Here is a 19,502-nt window from a genome sequence, read left to right as displayed (position 1 = left end):
GATGAAGCCACTTGCTTGCTGAAAGGGAGGAGGATTTGCTGATGAATATCCAGCCTTCTCTATGGGTAACAACTCACTTTAAAGATAGCCAAAATGCTCACCACTAGATTCATCGTAACATTATGATAAATGGAAAAAATATGGAAGTTTGCAGAGTTTCACCCTGCTTGGACCCACAGGTAACTCCCATCGAAGCAGAAGCCAAGAGATCGTAGGACAGGGGGCCTTGGCTAAATCTGCTGCATGATGCCTCTGACGTATTGATGAAGAATGAGTTCACTTTGAGGACTAACGTATACCTGACCAGAGGCATGATATTTTCCATGACCTCATATGCATGTGAAAGCTGGATATTGAGTAAAGAAGAGTGAAGAAGAATTGATGCATGTAAATCATGGTGCTGACAAAGAATATTGAAAATATCATGGAACTCCAAAAGAAGAAACCCATCTGTCTTGGAATAGGTGCAGTCAGAATCCTCCTTAGGCGCCCGGATGGCGAGACTGTCTCATGTACCTCAGACATCAGATCAGGAGAGACTAGTCCCTGTAAGAGGATATTGTGCTTGGTAAGCAAAGGGGCAGTGACAAAGAAGATGATTCCTGACCAGATGATTGACACAGTGGCTTCAACAATGAGCTCAAACCTAAGAGCAATTGTAAGCATGCAGCAGGAGTGGGCGGGTTTACCTAGGCTCTGTCCCTGTGAGTCAGCACAGCCCAGGAAACTGAAGAATAACAACATGCTGGTCAATACAGACATTAGTACAGAATAACAAATGAGCTAAAATATGGTCTCTGTTACTCAGAACACAGAGAATTTATATTGTATATCGGTTGTACTTGACAATTGCGGCACGAAAAAGAGCTTGGGACAATAACAGATTTGCAGGACAAAATAGTATGAGATGAAAATTTTGGAAATATAAAACCTTTCAGAGTTGGAAACACTGCTTTTGAATTTCAAATAATAGCACATGAAATTTAATGATGCAATATATTTTACCACATTAAATATAAATAAATTACAGGTAGGTAGATGATAGACAAACAATTTCAATTAGTGGAGGAAAAGGTTACTGCTTATAGAACGTTTCTAGTAAGGGTGATTTTAAAATTTTGGAATGAATAGTGGTGATATTTGTGTATGATGAACATAATGTCAGTGATTTGTATATGTAAAACTTGCTTACCTGGCAAGAGTATGTTGTACATATACTTCCTAAAATTTTAAAAACTCTTATGTGGACTGCTGGATATTAACAATGTGATTTTGTTTTTTAATTTGAGATGTTGGTATTATTAAGGGAAATCACATCATTGCCTGTAAAAACAGACATTTGTAAACAACCGTATTAATTGATCAAGAAGCAATAGTTTATTTTTCACGTTAATGTATTTAACTTTGTCTTTGGAAATGATTTTCTCTATGTAGAATATAGGTAAATAGGCTCCAGGATACTATTTCCATATGAAATACCCAATTTTAAGAAGTGGATTAATAGTTTAAAGAGGTGATGCACTCATTTTCCAACTCTGGAGCTGTCTTATTTCAGGTGCTCCCCAATATAATTCTATTTCATGTAAGCTGTTCAAACTTTAACTTTTGCAAACTTTAATCTTTATTGTGACATTATTGGAGAATATCTTAGATAAGTATTTTATGCTGCACTGTGTGTGAAGGGGGGTGGATGAGAGGAGACTTTTTACAGCTCCTTCTTTATCTTTAGTAAGAAAATAAGTCTCAAAGGGAAAGAAAAAGGCAATTGTGCTATAAAATTTTAATGTCCTGTATGCCATTAAAAAATAAGGGAAAACTAGATACATAACAGAGCTTAATGCTATTGATTTTTCTCTTATATTTTATTTTTCCTATTTCTCCGCTCATCGAATCACCTGAACCCAACACTCTCTTATCTTCTGAGTACCACAGAAGACCATCTGCTTTCGCCAAGATGTCAGGAGGGCTTGTTGAAAATAGCTCCCCCCCAAAAAAAAAATCAAAAAAAAAAAAAAGAAAACAGCTCCCACGTCACCCCATTTGTGAACAGTCAGTGCACAGCGGCACTTATTTTAAATAGGCGTAGACCATTTGTTTCTTCACAGATGGTTCACGAATCTGTCATGCATTTAAGACCAAACAAGCTCTGCTGACCACAAATGGTACTGCCTTCTGAGCATTCCTGTGAGTTCTCAAAGATCCATGTGACAGTGAAAGCTATCTTTGCAGGCAACCCAAAATAAAATGAATATGTTGTGGGACAGTTGTTTCGCTCCTCTCTAGGAGAGTGCGTAGGAAGCGCAAACACAGTGATTTTATCATGAATTCCATGGTGCCCTGTCCCAAAATATGTGTCAAGTTAATTGGACAATGATTGTCAGTAGCTTGGCAATGATGTAATATGGCAATTTAGAGGGTAAATAAAAATGTAGTGTTATTAGGACCTTGAATAATGTAAGAGCATGAAGACCATCAACCCCCAAAGTGAAGTAACTGTAGCAACGTCCAGAAACTGACAAACACAGAATTACCATTTATGTGATACTAGGATTCCTGTCCACACATACATTTTCCCCCCAAAACAAAGTCTGTTTAAGTATGTGCTTGCAATCCTTGGGTGAGTGCAGAAAAGTTTGCTCAGTAGTATATTTGTCTTAAGATCAAATGAAACTTTTTGTGTCATGTTAAAAATGATTTTGAGGTCAGGTCTAATATCAAATATTGAAAATCTTCCTACACCATTGAAGCTTTGTATCAATTTTGTGCTGGCCGACATAAAATAATGGTCTTCAATGGTCCTTGAAGGGCAGTGTGAAAGACCTCAGGGGAATCCAAAGAATGAAGATCATCAACCCCCATTAACAAAGTAACTGTAGGAAAATCCAGATATTGATGGGGGGGAAAACCCATAAAATTTTGCCCCTTCCAACTTTTTGCTCCCTACACTCAAAGAGCATTTAAAATTAACACAGCTTGGGCCCTTCGGGGATATTAAAACTGCTGTTTTGATGTAGTGTAAATCAGAAAGCATTGAATTATTTGGGAAAGGATTTGAGAGATGGAAACATTGCTTTCCAAAATGTATTGTCCTACATGGGGTAGACAACAAGAAACAATAACTTCACATTTTGATAGTTTTAAAGAAAATGCTCTTTCATTTTATGGCCCTATTTTTGGGCTTGCTTTTATATGTAATGATGAGTCACCTCATAAAGGAATGGCAGTGGGATGAAATCCATTACTCATGTCACAGTCCTGACCTGGTCAATCAGGGGTTTCCCTTACAAATGAAAAGAAAGGTGAGAGATGCAATGGAGGGATTTCATCACAACAAATAGAGAAGAGCAGAGAGTGGAGTGTCGTGAACCCTTTGGATACATGATCCCTGCACTAAGAACCACCTAGACCCAAAGAACACTTACAGCGAGAAACATGGGTATGTGTCTACCAGGGAAGCTGCTAGTCCTCCAGATGTTGGCAGGAAATGGAGATTTTCCCCAAAGCTGACAGAAAGGACACGTTTACCTCTGGACCTGGTGTCTGAAGTATGAACTTCTAGGCCTCTAAATTGTGAAAGATAAAAATTTCTATTTGGTAAAGCCTCCCCTTTCTGATATTTCTGTTACAGTAGCACTACATGAGAAAGACAATATATATGTAAAGATTCAGTTTGTGAATTTTATGGCTTGTAAATTATAACCTGTCACCTCAATAATTATCTGTTATTATTAATATTGAGTGTCTTATCCTTAGTCTTTTAGTATTATTAGTAATCATATAAATATAAACAAATAATATTCATTAAAAATAATTTTGTAAATGTAGGGATAAAATATTATTGTATGAAGAGACTTCAAAAAGTTCATGGAAATGGAATTTTTTTAAATAGAATTTTTTCATGAACTTTAAAAGTCCCCTTAATTATTGACAACTTATAATGACATTTATAGATAAATAATTTAATTACTGAATATTAATATTAGCCATGTGTTTACATATGAAAACTATATCTATAAAAATAGTAATATATGATAGAATAAACCAAGGTTGTTTGTTCCCTAGTCTTTTATCTCAACAAATAACATCATTATTTCCTTGGAAAGCACAAGTCAAAATGCTAGTATCCATATTAATCTTTATTTTTGTCACCTCTGTGATTTAATTTATCAGCAAGACGTGGCCATACTAGTAATCATATACACAATATTTATGCTTTTCTGTAACTTTATTATTTCACCTTGGACTTATCTGTTATCAAATCTTGCCTGGGCCACTTCAGTTGCCTATATCTGCTCCCTGCCTTTATGGTAATATGTCACACTATCTATCTCACTGGGTTTCAGCAAAAATGGTTTTCCATGTATGGTGCTCACAGCCTCCTTTCTCTCTAGTACTTTTTCACTGGAAGGTTCTTTTCTCTATATTTGTCCATATCTCGCTAGTCTCTTCTTTCAGATTAAGTAGAATTTCCTTTAAAACTCCTTTTCATCTACCCAATCTAATTGCAAAACTATCTTGCTATCACATTTTCATAACCCTCACAGCATTTCGTACTATTTTATATTTTCTTATTTATTTATTGGTATTTGTGTCTTCCACAGTGGAATATAAGTAGCATGTGCTCTGGGATGCTGCCTTTCTCGACAGTGCCATATGTCTCTGGCCTAGGAAAAATGGCTCACACATAGCAAATGACTAATGTCATACATGATGTCTTTCCATGTATCATATTTATGACCAATTCATATATTTGGCACAGAAAACATTTTGTATAAAAAGGTATTGATAATTTTCATAGAAACCAAATAATTCTCAAACAAAAAGGAAAGGAAAATTTGAGATAAAAATTAAGAATTGGAGGAAATTTGGTTAAGATGGTTCCTGTTTGTGATTCTTGGATTTCTGTTGAATTTTCGAGTAGATAAATGCCATGGAGGTCACACTTGGTGCTCTCTGGCTCCATGAAGGAGACAGAGAATCCAGTTTCCCAGAAGTCAGAAGGCAGAGGCCAGACATGCCCACCCTCAATCTTTTCCACTCTATTCTGATACCAATCATTCCTCCCAAGGCACTCTACTTCTCTGCTGGGTTTCATGATCTGTTGCAATGATTATACAGAACTCACAGATAATATTAAAAATTAACGGGAGTTACTAGGGAAGATAACAGTGTACTACAAGCCAGGATTAGTAAGCAGTAGGATACCGTCATTGGTCAACAGCAACAACTCACAGCATCTAAAACTCTTTAGTCCTCAGCCTCTGGGTCCCTTGGCCTCTGTAACTCCACAGGCCAGACCACCTCTGCTCTGCCTCATAGTCTCAAAGTTTCAAAGCTGCTCTTCTGCCCTGTCTCATGGTCTTGTAACCTCAGCCTCTGGTCTTGAGGTGACTTGGCTTCTGCTGATGCCAACACTTCAAACAGGAATTTCACACTTACTTCAATGGCGGCCCTTCTTTCAGGACAGTCCTGGGAATTCTCTCCTTGCTTCCCTGATGGCACTTTAACACAAAGGTATGGTTTGGCTAGTAGTGTGCTTTTTGTCTTTCAGTTGATCATATCCCAAAAGCAAACAATGGGTGGTGACTTGGTTCACACCATCTAGTAAGATGAACGGAGCTCTGGTAGCATATTGGGTTATGCATTGAACTGCTAACCACTAGGCCAGTGGTTGGAACCCATCAGCCACACATGAGGCTGTTTAATCCAGCAGAGTTAAAGTCTTCAAAACCAAAAGGGCCATTCCATACTGCCCAATAGGGTAGTTAACACTGTCAGATCCAGAAAACCTCATGAACAGTCACACATCATTGTCAGTTAGTCACAGAAGGTAGGAAGGTAAGAAGGTAAGGTGAGATGGAGAACACCTGTGTAAAAAAAAATTACACTCAGAAAAAGATTCTGAGGCTGTTCAATATTTCTATAGAGCAGTGGTTCTCAACCTGTGTGCCCTGACCCCATTGGGGGTCGAACAACCCTTTTACAGGAGAAGGGTGTTCTTGCCAACAGCAGTCAGAGACCAGTGCTGTCAGACCATCTGGAGCTCTGGTGGTGTAGTGGTTATGCTTTGGGATGCAGCTGAAAGAAGAGGCCTTTACTCTGGAAAAAGTTGCCGTTGCAGAAACCCACAGGTGCGGTTGTACCTTGTTCTATAGCAGCGGGTTCCCTACCTGTGGGTCGCGACCCCTTTGGGGGTTGAACGACCTTTTCTCAGGGGTCACCTAAGACCATCGGAAAACACATCTTTCCAATGGTTTTAGGAACCGAAACACCACTCCTTTATCCGTCTCCAGGTGGGTCTGCCCACAGGCAGATATGCCCACATATACGTACCAGGAGTGAAGACTGGTACCCGTGCTGCAACATCGTCCAAGACACAATTTCACTTATTTGTAATTAGAAAAACTATTGCACAATATATAATTACATACTGTTTTGTGATTAATCACTCTGCTTTAAATATGTTCAATTTGTAACACTGAAAATACTGCCTGCATATCGCATATTTACTTTATGATTCATAACAGTAGCAAAATTACAGTTATGAAGTAACAATGGAAATAATTTTATGGTCTGGGGAGGGTCACCACAACATGAGGAACTGTATGAAAAGGTTTCGGCATTAGGAAGGTTGAGAACCACTGCTTATAGGGTCTCTAGATTGACCCGATGGTTTTGGGTTTTGGTATCCATCCTTCATTCATCCATGAACATTTCTTAGTAGCTTGCTGAGATGTAGTCAATTAATAATGTGCTTCTAGTCATAATAACTAATGTGATATATTATTAATTTTACCTTCCCCACTGTGGTAGTTACATAATCTGGCGTCAATTTGTGGATTAAGAGTGTAGGGGTGTAGTCTGGCCTGTCAATCAGGATACAGACAATGAGGACTATGTTTGGGCATAGTCTTCTCCAGAGAATTCTGGAACACCTGTATTTCCTCCTTGGAAGTAGGAGACACTGTTTCTTTCTATGCTTACTACCTGAGAGACATTCTACTGATCGACACATGGAACTATGCTATAGCCATGCAGCCAGAGAAGCCACATGGAAGCCCCTGTCAGGACAGAGATGCTTCCACCACCACTGGATCCACAAGATTTCCCACCCACTGGCCTGTGATCTTCCTGCATTTGGCGTCATTGCATGTGTTTCCTGAGTCTGAAGAGGACTTTATAGATTGGTATATTGACTAATTTTGGATTTATGGACTTGATCTGGACTGGGCTGAGATGTTTCTTAATGTTCAATGGTGTATGTATATAAAACTCTTATACAGATATGCGTGTCTATGAATTTGTTTCTCTAGTCAACCCAGACCAACACATTGTGGTACCTTGGGAGTGGGCTACTAGAGAAAAGATTCATAAGATGGAGAGTGGGTGTTTGTCTGACCTCTGCCTCATGGTAGTGTTTCTTCTTTGGCTAGCCAGAGGTCAGATATGTCCATGCAGTTTACTGGGTTGTTTTCTGGAAAGATTATGGGAAACTAAAGTTTAGATTATTTTGTGTTATTGTAGTCTTTTGGTTATTCCTGTGTGGAATGACAAACATGAATGTGATTAATGTATATTTTGAGTTCAGGTGTAGAAATCACCATTTGCATTTCTCAGAATCCATGGTGCTTAGAGAAAATGGCTGACAGAAGGTAAAAATGGCTGACAGAAAGCCTGGATCTTGTTTGATGTTTTCAAAGGTCTAATCCCATAGCTTTTTATCAATGGAATTGTTCAGATAAGGATTAAGATAAGTAAAATAAGGATTGAACTTGATTATTGAGTTTAGGATCTGATTCTACTTTGTTTATATTGAGTTCTTCTGTGTATTATTATTGGTATAATGATTTAGAGGTGTGATTATTGAGAAGTATGAAAATAGAGAGCTTAAAAGGCCACTTGCTTTGAGCCATTAAAATTTGATTTTTAAATGGATTTGAGATGCACCTGCAACGAAGGCTCTGAAAAGATAATCCCTGCCCAGTGCTTTGTCATACTCAGGATGTTTTTATTCAAGAATTCTCCCCTAAAGGGTCCTTGTTGACAGATTGAAGTAAAAGGAACTCTTTGGCATCTGGACTTTGGAACTCTAGTGGTTTTTGTCAAGCTAGAAAAAAATGAAGAACACTTTCTCTAGCACATTAAAGGAAACCTGTGGGCAGGCTGAAAGGCTTGTGGGTGACCCCCTGGATCCACTTGTTGAGTGGAAGTGGGAGAAATTCAGCAATAAAGAGACAGGTTGAGTCTGGCCACTGACACCGTGGACCTGGTTTACAGGTACTAGAATAAAAGATGAAAGTGGGTTGACTGGTCTGAAGTTCTTGACCTAGTTAGAGGTCTAGAGTTGTTGAGAAATTGTGATGGGGCCATGGTCTAAGGCAGTGGTTCTCAACCATCCTAATGCCCTTTAATATAGTTCCTCGTGTTGTGGTGACCCCAGCCATAACATTATTTTTGTTGCTACTTTATAACTGTTATTTTGCTACTATTATGAATTGGGAAATCCCTGTGAAAGGGTCATTCGATCCCCAAAGGGGTCTTGACTCACAGGCTGAGAACTCTTAGTCTAAGGCAAGGCTACCAATGGAAACTGGTAAGGCTGAGTGAGAGAGCCCACATTGAATTGGCCAGAACCCGACCACATCAAGAGAAGGTTGTTGAGCCTGTAAACTGGTGCATATTGCTGCAGACTTTATGGACAACCATTCCTGATTTTACTTTGCTTATTGATTAGGATTTCACAAGATTCCAATGGGAATGAAGATTCTTCACATCAAAGAATATGATTGTCTCCTCAGAGCACTGGGTTGATGTAAGTGGGTAGCACAGAAATTGGATACCCCAAATTGGGGGATAAAGGCATAAAGTAGCTGGCTTACAAACTTTCATAGGTTGGGGAATATATTCATAAGATTAAGGTGTAGGTATTACTTAACTGCAATTGTCAAGCATTGAATATTTTTGTTTTGTTCACATTTTTGTTTTGTACAGTTCTGAATTTATTATTTGTTTGAAAATTGTTTATGGCTAAAGAGTTATGTGAAAGTGTCGAATTGACAAGGGGTGGTCTGTGGTAGTTACATATTTGGTGTCAATTTGAGGATTAGGTGTTTAGGGGTAAGAGTCTAGCCTGTCAATTAGGATACAGCCTATATGTGGACCTGGTCTTCTCCTGAGGATTTTGGGAACTCCTGTATTTCCTCCTTGGAGGTGGGAGATACTCTATTTCTCTGCACTTACTCCCTGAGAGACACTCTACTGACAAGACACATGGAACTATGCTAGAGCCTCATAGCTGGAGAAGTCAAGTGGAGACCCCTGCCAGCACTGAGATGCTTACACGCCACTGAATCCACAAGACTTACCACCCACTGGCCCGTGATCTTCCTGCATTCAGAGTCATATCATGTTATAGGTTGGTAACAGACATATAGGCTAATATTGGATTTATGGACTTGAGATGGACTGGGCTAAGTTGATTTCTCAATGTTCAATTGCTCTTGTATATAAAGCTCTTATATACATAGGAGTGTCTATGAATTTGACTCTCTAGTCTACCCAGACTAACACACAGATGTTTCATTATAATCTCATTTTGTAAGGAGATCTCTTTTATGCTAATGGACACGTTTAGGGTGGGATGCATTCTGAGTCTTCTTAATTCGATTCCAAGGTCATAACTATCATATTGCTGGACTTGTGAGGAGCCTTCATGTTGATTTCTATTCATTGTTCCAGAACACTTAATTATGTTCATTTGGAATCCGTACAAGGATAAAGAGGTAATTATATGAACAGAATTAACATCTGTGGTTTAAAATCAAGAAAGATATGTATCAGCTTGCATTTTCTCACTATATGTATTCAAGACAAATGCTGAGAAAATAATCCGAGAGCTGAGTTATATGAAGAGGAAGGTTGCATTAGGGTTAGAGGAGGCTTACTAGCAAACTGCTGTATGCAGAAGACAAAATCTTGCTTGTTAAAAGTGAGTTGGACTTGAAGCAGTATTGGATGAAGATCAAGAATTGCAGAGTTCAATGTTACAACTTAATGGAAAGAAAACCCAAACCCTCACAACTGGATCTCTAGGTAGCATCATGAAAAATGGATAAAAGATTGAAGTTGTGGAAGATTTCATCTTGCTTGTATTCATAATCAGTACTCATGGAAGAAGTAATCACAGACCAAACGATGAGTTGCGTTAGGTAAACCTGCTGAATAATAACTCTTTAAAATGTTTACAGGAAAGGATCTAGCTTTGGAGGCTCAGGTGCCCCTGTCCCATGCCATGGTACTTTCAGTTGCTTCATATGCATGTGAAAGTTGGATACTGAATAAGGAGGCTCTATAGGGTATTGAACTGCCTCATAGGGTTGTTTTTTATTTTTATGGTTGTGAATCTTTTCATATCTTTCTCCTGCCTAACAGTTTGTGGGTTTGAGCCACTGACCTTTCGGGTAAACAAGTGCTTTAACCACTGAACCTCCAGGAGATCCAAAAGAATAGATAAGCTGACAAATTAGATGAATGAATCAAATGATTTGAGGAAGCTAGAAACCATATAGGTCTTCATTGAGATTATATGTAATGTTAAACGGCTGCCATCAGCAGAAATTTGTGTCTGTTACATTAATAAAATAGTGAAATTAACATTTGAGACCTGATACTGCATGAATGCTGAGGTTCAGGCATACTATGTGGGTCATCCAAAAAGAAATTAAAATCAAAGGATCATTAACCCATCAGGATGAATTAAAACTGAAATGAAATAAGAAATTAGTAATTTAGGGGAAAAATTAACTTTAATATGACCACACTTGCAATAAAAGATCCTTAAATATCCGTCTTATAGTTGGCTCTACATGATCCCTAGAAGTGCAAGGCACCTCTGTAATTTTTGCTATTTGTTAATGTCTACTTTGAAACCAGTGCGATTTATCACGGACTCTTTAGCTCTTGTTATTCTAAATATTACTTCAAGGGCCTTAGCTTTTATTATGGATCGTGACTCAATGTAGAGAATACCAAAACCCTCATAACGGGACCAGTAGGTAACATCAGGATAAATGGAGCAAAGGTTGACGTTGTCATGCATTTTACCTTGCTTGGATCACAATCAATGCTCAATCAAGAGATCAAAAGACAAATTGCATTAAGTAAATCTTCACAAGACCTTTTTGGAGTATTGAAAAGCAAGTTACTTTAAGGACCAAGGTACACCTGACCCAATCCATGATATTTTTCCATTGTGGCATATATATGTGAAAACTGGACATTGAGTACGGAAGACTGAAGAAGAATCAATGAATTTGAATTGGGGTGCTGGAGAAGATTATTCAAATACTGCTTTCATGGACTGCTAAAAAGACAAACAAATTGTCTTGAAAGAAGTAAGGCCAGAATGCTCCTTAGAGGCAATCTATGATGGTAAGACTCCATCCTACACTGCTTGCACATATTGTCAGGAGAGCTCAGTCCCTGCAGAAGGGCATTATGTTTTCTAAAGTGAAGGGCAGCAAAAATGAGGAAAGCCCTCAATGAGATGTATTGACACAGTGGCTGCAACCATGGGCTTGGGCTTGGGCACAACTTTGAGGATGGCATGGGACCATGAGGCAGTTCATTCTTTTGTGCATGGGGTCACTGACTCTCTGGCACCTAAAAACAATGATTTATAATGTACTAGTCCTGGCAAATCAGTGGTTAAAGCTTCCAGCTGCAAACTGAAAGGTCATTAGTGAACACACAGTGGGGGCTTTGAGGGAGAAAGGTGTAGAAGTTTGTTTCCAGTGAGATTTCCATCTTTGAATACTTATTTAGATTGACTTAATAGTAATATGTTTTGTCATATTTTTTGGTTCCTATAGTAACACTTACCGTCTAAAATTCTGGCTATTATAATTTTTACACAATTTGATCTTTATCTTTATTTACACAATAATTTTCACAATTTGATCTTTATTTTAGTCTAAAATATGATGAACAATTGTATGCAAATGTAGCATTTCTACAAATACAATTCATTGACAGTTTGCATTCTTCAAATTGTGCCACATTTGTTGTTATCCTCTTGCTAATTATTGCATGATCATTACCATAAACTCTCTGGTCCCTAGCCTTTTCATCTAGCTTTGCGAGTTACTATAGTCAATCTGGTCACAGATAAAATTTCAAAAGAACACAGTATATAAGGAAAACATTTTCCAGGAGGACTTTATGGCTTTGTTTAAGATTTAGGATTTAAACATTATTTGAAAATATCAAGGTGATTTAGGGGACGCATCTGAGCTCAATGATACAAGAAAGCCTAGATTCTATAGGAATTACAGAGTATGGTTCACATCTATTCACGCTTCAATCAGGATTCTTCTATAGGATCTTTGATCAAAATGTTCAGTAACGATACCATAACTTCTAGTTACATAGCAAAGGTTTTTCATGGAAGCTCTTTGACATTTATTCCAGCTTCTCCTCTGCACAATAAATTTTAAAATTCCATAATTGAACCAAAAAAATACACAGAACAAAATGGAAGGAAAAATGAAGGATGACGTCCATTAAATGGTTATTTTAACTCCCCTTTATTATTGTCAGAATGGCATTAAGTCATGTTTCATCTCTTTTAATTTCCTTCATAGTTTTCCCTCCTCTGCTTAAGAAACAGAAAAGACAAGAAGCAGGAAATTCCCGGGTCCTATTTGGACCCTCCATGATCTTGGTGGAGGGGACACATTCACTGCCATTGAGTTAAGTCTGACTCAGCATCAATATAGGACAGAGTAGAACTGTCCTGTGGGTCTCTGAGGCTGTAATTCTTTGCAGGAATGAAAAGACTCATCTTTCCCCGATGCAGTAAGTAGGTGATGGGCTTGAACTATTATTGACTTTGCTACCTTGTACATACTGGTTCAGCTTATAACCCTAGGAATTCTCAGGAGAAAAGGTATGGTAAATACAAAAGCTCTCTTTGTAATAGAGGTTCTGTTTCCAAAGCCCTGAGATCTTTAGGCCCTTTTCTAACTTCTTTTTATTCAGAAATAATGAATCTACATGCCATAGAATTATGGTTCCTTTATTTTATGTAAGAACAGTTTCTATGTGGGGGTAGCAACATTTAAAAAAGTAAGCAGTACTGAATTTTGCATTGTGTGGGTTTCAGATTTCCATGTTATTTGTTTAATATGTATAATTTCATAATTATCTCCTTTATTGCCAAAAGGCAGGAAGAAACATTTTTGCAGTGATAGTTTGGGGAGTTCAGGTGTATTAAAAATTCCACTGAAAGTCTGTGAGAGTCTTGTGCATGTTCCCAATTCTCCATTGTGCTTCTAATTTTCAGCCTAGATGCACAGGTAGAAGCTACTTAAACCCAGATTTACATACATTGTCATGGTTACTCTTTAAATCAGTGGCCAATTAATTAAAAGCCTATACTTTAATCAATTTTACTTTTATGGAAAATTAACATAAATGGGCTCTACAAAAGAGAAAAATAAATAAGATATAATTCATTCGCTCATGTGATTCAGAAATTTTGGTGAGAATTAATTCAATCCCAGTTTCACACAATGCCTGGAAAATATATGTCATTCTATCTCTAGGCGTTTTTCAGCTGTAGGCTTGGGTCAAAGATTCAGTACCAAAACTTCTTCATGCCATTTTTGTTGTAATTTTCTAAGCTGTTACTGGACAGTTTGTTTGCATCATTTTATGTCAATGCCCTTCATTCCCAAAGGTGATACCAACTGCAGTATTGATTGATGTCTGTATCTAGGTGACCTTCAGACCTTTTCACATGGCATATATTTATTATTGTCTAATTTAATAATATAACCACAATTTGATGACCAAAAAATATATACTGTGTATTGTGCTATTTCAGACCATCCAAACATGCTTTTAAATCAGATCAGCTATCTCTGTTACAGATTTTTAACTTTTGTGTGTATATCTGCTAGCATTCATTTGACACTTGGGATTCATATTATTGGCATACTAGATATAATATATATATTAAGTAAACTTGGAAATGTAACTAATACGAAACTGTTACACATATAGAGTTTATACTTCTTTATATAGACACCTCAATTCTTAAATTCATGGCTTAATATACTGTCACTGGTTTCAGCTACTAATGTTCTCAGTAATCTCAGAATCCTTTGCTCATAGACTCGTGCAACCTGAGGCTGGAAGCCTTTCTTTTGTACTTGCCGTTTAATATTTGCTGGGCATCTTCTTCCCGTTGGTTTTCTAATTCTAGGTATTGGCACATTTCATTATAATGCCCTTTCAAGTTTTTTATTCAACTCTTCGACTTCATCATTTCTTCCATTTGCTTCAGCTACTTATGATTGAGATTAAGTTTCATAATATCTTCTGAAATCTAATTTAATCTTTTCTTTATTTCCTGTCTTTTTAATTATCTTTTGCTTTCCTCATGAATGATGTCCTACCACAACTTGTCAGGACTTCTTTCATTTGTATTCAATGCATCAAATTTATGCTTTAGATGTTCCTGAAATTCAGGTGGGATAGACCCAAGGTCGGATTTTGACTCTGGTCAACTTGATTTAATATTATTCAGCTTTATTTTGAACTATGAGTCAGTATCAACTTAATGGGAGTGAGCTCGCCTTTTTGAAAATAGAATTTGTGCAGCAGATTGAACTGATGCAACTCATTTTCTGATCTTTTGACTGCTGCTTCCATGAGCATTGCTTGTGGCTCCAAGCAAGACAAAAATCTTTGACAACTTCAACTTTTTCTTAATTTATCATGATGTTACCTATTGTTCCTGTTATGAGAATCTTTGGTGTTCTTAACATTGCGTTGTAATCATACTGAAGGCTGCAACCCTTAATCTTCATCAGCAAATGTTTCAGTCATCCTCAATTTCAGCAATCAAGATTGTCTTTCATATTATTTCCCCCATTTTGTTCCAAATCATGAGGCTATTCAAACAGTATTCAATTGAGTCATTTTTCCATATCAAATTAAATGAAATGTTTTGGTTATCCAGTGTTGTTGAAATTGAAATACCACAAGGGGATGGTTTTAAAAACGTAATGTATTCTCTCACAGTTTAGGGAGCTAGATAAATTCAGGGTCCTACTTATAATGGAGGGGTTTTTCTTCCTTTTAGAGCCCCAGGAAGTCTTTGCTTCCTGAGAACATTGGTGGGCATGTGGTCCCTTGGAAATCTTCCCATATCTTCACATCAATTTCCTCTGAGTCTAGGAGGCTCTAAATTCAGGGACAGCAGCTCCAAAGCTCTGGCTCTTCTTTCTTGTTAAAACTGAAGTATTCCGCTTGAAGGTAAACAAGCGGCCATCTAACTCAGAAGCAACAAAGCCCACATGCAAGAAGCATAGCAGCCTGAGCGATCATGAGGTGTCAAAGGGATCAGGTATAAGGCATCATCAGAAAAAAAAAGAAATCTTACCATAGTGAATGAAGGGGGAAGTGCAGAGTGGAGACCCAAAGCCCATTTGTCGGCCACTGGAGATCCCCCTTGTAGAGGGGTCTAGGGGAGGAGATGAGTCCGTCAGGGTGTGAAGTAGCACCAATGAAGAATGCAGCTTTCCTGCAGTTCCTAAATGCTCTCCCCCCCTCACAAACTATCATGATGCGAATTCTACCTTGCAAGTCTGAATAGAGCAGAGGGTGTACACTGGTGCAGATAGGAGCTGGAGGCACAGGGAATCCAGGGCGGATGATACCTTCAGGACCAGGGCTGTGAGGGGCGATACTGGGAGGGTAGAGGGTGAGTGGGTTGGAAAGAGGGAACTGATTACAAGGATCTACATGTGACCTTCTCCCTGGGGGACAGACAACAGAAAAGGGGTGAAGGGAGATTGGGACAGGGCAAGATATGACAAAATAATAATTTATAAATTATCAAGGGCTCATGAGGGAGGGGGTGGCGGGGAGGGAGGGGAAAAAAAGAGGACCTGATGCCAAGGGCTTCAGTGGAGAGCAAATGCTTTGAAAATGATGAGGGCAAAGAATGTACAGATGTGCTTTACACAATTGATGTATGTATGGATTGTCATAAGGGTTGTATGAGCCCTCTGATTGAGTGGAAGTGGGAGAAAAGGAGCAAGAGAGAGACTGGTTGAATCTGGCCACGGACACCCATGTACCTGGTTCACAGGAACTAGAAGAGAAGCCAAGAGCAGGTTGACGGGTCTGAAGTTCATGACCTAGCACGAGGGGGCTAGAGTTGTTGCGAATTTGTGAGGAGCCCATGGTCTGAAGGAAAGGCTACCAGTGGGCACCCTGGTGAGGCTAATTGAGGCAACCCACACTGAGTTGACCAGAACCCGACCAGATGAAGAGATATTTGAGCCTGTGAACTCATGAATATTGCTGCAGAATTTATGGATGACCTGTCATGATTTGACTTTGCTTATGGATGCAGACTTCACAAGATTCCATCTTGAATGAAGATTCTTCACATCAAAGAATATGATTGTCTCCTCAGAGCACTGGGCTGATGTAAGTGGGAAGTATAGAGACTGGGTAACCAAAATGGGGCAGATAAAGGTATGAAGTGGCTGACTTACAACCTTTCATAGGAGGGGGAATATATCCATAGGGTTATAGGATTAAGGTGCAGCTGTTAAGTAACAATAATTGTTAGGCATAGGATATTTTTATTTTGATCACTTAAAGAGTGTAAATGAGTGTGGCACATACTGAATTGTAGGCATTTTAGTTTTGTCCGGTTAAATACAGTTATGACTTGATTATTGTTTGTCTGAAAATTGTATATGGCTAAAGAGGTGTATGACAGTGTCAAATTGACAAGGGGTGGTCTATGGTAGTTAAATAATCTGGTGTCAATTTTGGACTTGAGAGGATAAAGAGTGAAGGGGTGGAGTCTAGTCTTTCAGTTGGATCATAGCCAATGAAGCCTCTGTGTGGACATGGCCTTCTCCTGAGAATTCCGTGAACTACTGTATTTTCCTCCATGGAGGTGGGAGACACTGTTCTCTTCTGGCTCACTCCCTGGGAGTCTCTCTACTGACAAGACTCACTCCCTTGGAGATGCTCTACTGACAAGACACGTGGCACTACATTGATAGATCCCGTGCTCTGGGAACTGGTGAAACCATGTGGAGACCCATACCAACACTGAGATAAATACAACGTCACTGAATCCAAAGCCTTTCTTCCCACTGACCTGTGATCATCCTGCATTTGGCATCATTGTATGCGTTTTATGAGTCTGAAGAGGACTGAATAGCTTGTTATCAGACTTATGGGCTAATATCAGATTTATGGATTGATCTGACTAGGCTGGGATGTTTTCCCTATATTCAGTTGTGCTTGTACATAACCTCTTTTGTATATACATATGCATGTTTATGAATTTGTTTCCCCTGTCTACCTGGGCTGACTCAATAACATAAAATTTTTAATTGTTTTTTGTCTTAATTAAAAGAGCATCGGTGGTGCTATGAGTTAGGCATTTGGTCTATTAACAGCAAGATCATCAGCTCAACCCCACCAGCCACTCCATGTGAGAAAGATGAGGCTTCCTGCCATGGTGAACACATGCCTTCTCAGAAACTGAGTCACTGAGTTACATTCAACTCAGCAGCAGTGCTGCTGACATCTTTTGTGACCACTATTTGGCATTTTGATATATGTGTATGTGAAGGGATTCTTGTACTAAGGAAGATATAATCCGTATCCTTGAGAGTAGTATTTGTTGTCAGCTGCTTTTGAACCACCCCCAAACACATGGCAGAGCCATGTGCTACAGAATAGAGCTACTCTATGGAGTTTTCCTGACTGCAATCTTTAAAATGGCTTCATTGGTATATAGTTCACATACCATACAATTTAATTGTTTAATCACATTTTAAGAATAATATTAAGAATTAATTAATATTAAGAATATTTGTGCAACGATCACCATCAATTTTAGAATATGTCATTCTTATACTCATTGTTGTAAGCCCCATTCCCCAACACCTCCCTTGCCAAACTCCTTGGCAATTATAAATCCAGGTACTGGCTCTAGAAAACTACCTATTTTGGATATCATATGCAGAAAATGATATAACGCACAAACAGACTGCAAACAAATAAGACAAGAATGACAAGACAAAACATATATAAACTTCAATTGAAAAGAAAGCAGAAAATATTAAAAGCTGAAAATAATTTAGAATGACTCAAAAGGGAGATTGAATGATAATGTATTGTGTTTTAACCTAATTACATCTGCCACGATTGATTTTATAGCGGGGACTCTGCAAATGGATTTTGGCCTTCCGTTGTTATCCACAGCCTTCTGCAAACTGGTTGTTCACAATTTAAGTTCTGATAACCTTCCCTCCTATGGATTGAATTTTTTTATTTACATTCCTTGGATCGCACAGGCTGGTGTTCTTTTTCCATGTGTGCTTAGTTGATGCTCATGTGGATGGCCCTGAAGCCCTCAGACACGATTCTTTCTGGTACATGGGCTCTTCTCCACATTCTGTGTAGTACTCGTATCTTCAGTCATCTCTGATTGAAGGTGGACATTGAGCTGGGCCACGTCATAAGAATTAATTGTTCTTAAATTGGGACTAGAATGAAGTGTGATGCCAAAATCCATTCTCATATCTATGGCTTATATATGTCTCTGGTTTGCTTCAGAGAAATCCTTATATTTTTTATAATAGAGAACATTATAAATCATCCCCTGGGGCATAAGGTAATTCTATTTATAGTGCCATTAATTTAGCCAATGATATAGATTTTGACACTGCTGAGAAGAGGGAATTATACAATTATGGGCTGGCTTCAGACTGCAATACATGAATTGTTGACTTGTACAGATTAAATTATTTATAAAAAATCATTTCATTGGGACCTCGGGCAACTCATATCATAATACATACATACATCCACTGTGTCAAGCACATTTGTACATTTGTTGCCATCATCATTTTCAAAACATTTTCTTTCTACTTGAGCCCTTGGTATCAGCTCCCCCATTTTTACTCCTCCTTCCCCTCCCTCCCTCATTAACACTTGATAATTTATAAATTTTTGTTTTCATGTCTTACACTGACTGCTGTCTCCCTTCACCCACTTTTATCTTGTCCATCCCCAAGAGAAGGGGTTATATTGTGATCATTTCCCCCTTTATCCCCCCAGATTAAATGCTTAAGTGAAAGGACACTATTTATACAACAATGTGTTTAGTGATGGGGCAACACTTTTGATAACACTCATTCACTGAGGCAGAACCATGCCTACCAGACTAATATATGCCATAGAAAAGCATGGAGGACATTAAAATAGTAAACACATGGCAGGCCCAGGCCACCGTTCTCCCTCAAAGCAAGAGATCTGAGCCAACATTCAATGACCATCAATTTCAGAAATTTGTGATAGTAGCCACTGGCTTCTTTCACAGTAGGGCATTTCAGCCTTTGGAAAAAATTCTTAAGAGAGTATATAGCATCCTTTTGTCTACTATAGCTATGTAACTT

At 38.4% G+C, this 19,502-nt stretch overlaps 1 protein-coding gene across 1 annotated transcript in view; it reads left to right on the top strand.

Moving 5' to 3' along the window:
• The window catches only part of LRRIQ3 (leucine rich repeats and IQ motif containing 3), a 210,910-nt gene that overhangs the window by 173,228 nt on the left and 18,180 nt on the right, over window positions 1-19,502 (top strand). The gene's annotated exons all lie outside the window — the stretch shown is intronic.

This window comes from Tenrec ecaudatus, chromosome 1, assembly GCF_050624435.1.
Source record: "Tenrec ecaudatus isolate mTenEca1 chromosome 1, mTenEca1.hap1, whole genome shotgun sequence".
Lineage (NCBI taxonomy): Eukaryota > Metazoa > Chordata > Mammalia > Afrosoricida > Tenrecidae > Tenrec > Tenrec ecaudatus.
Note: the sequence above shows the minus strand (reverse complement) of the source record. Positions and strands in the feature narration are given on the sequence as shown.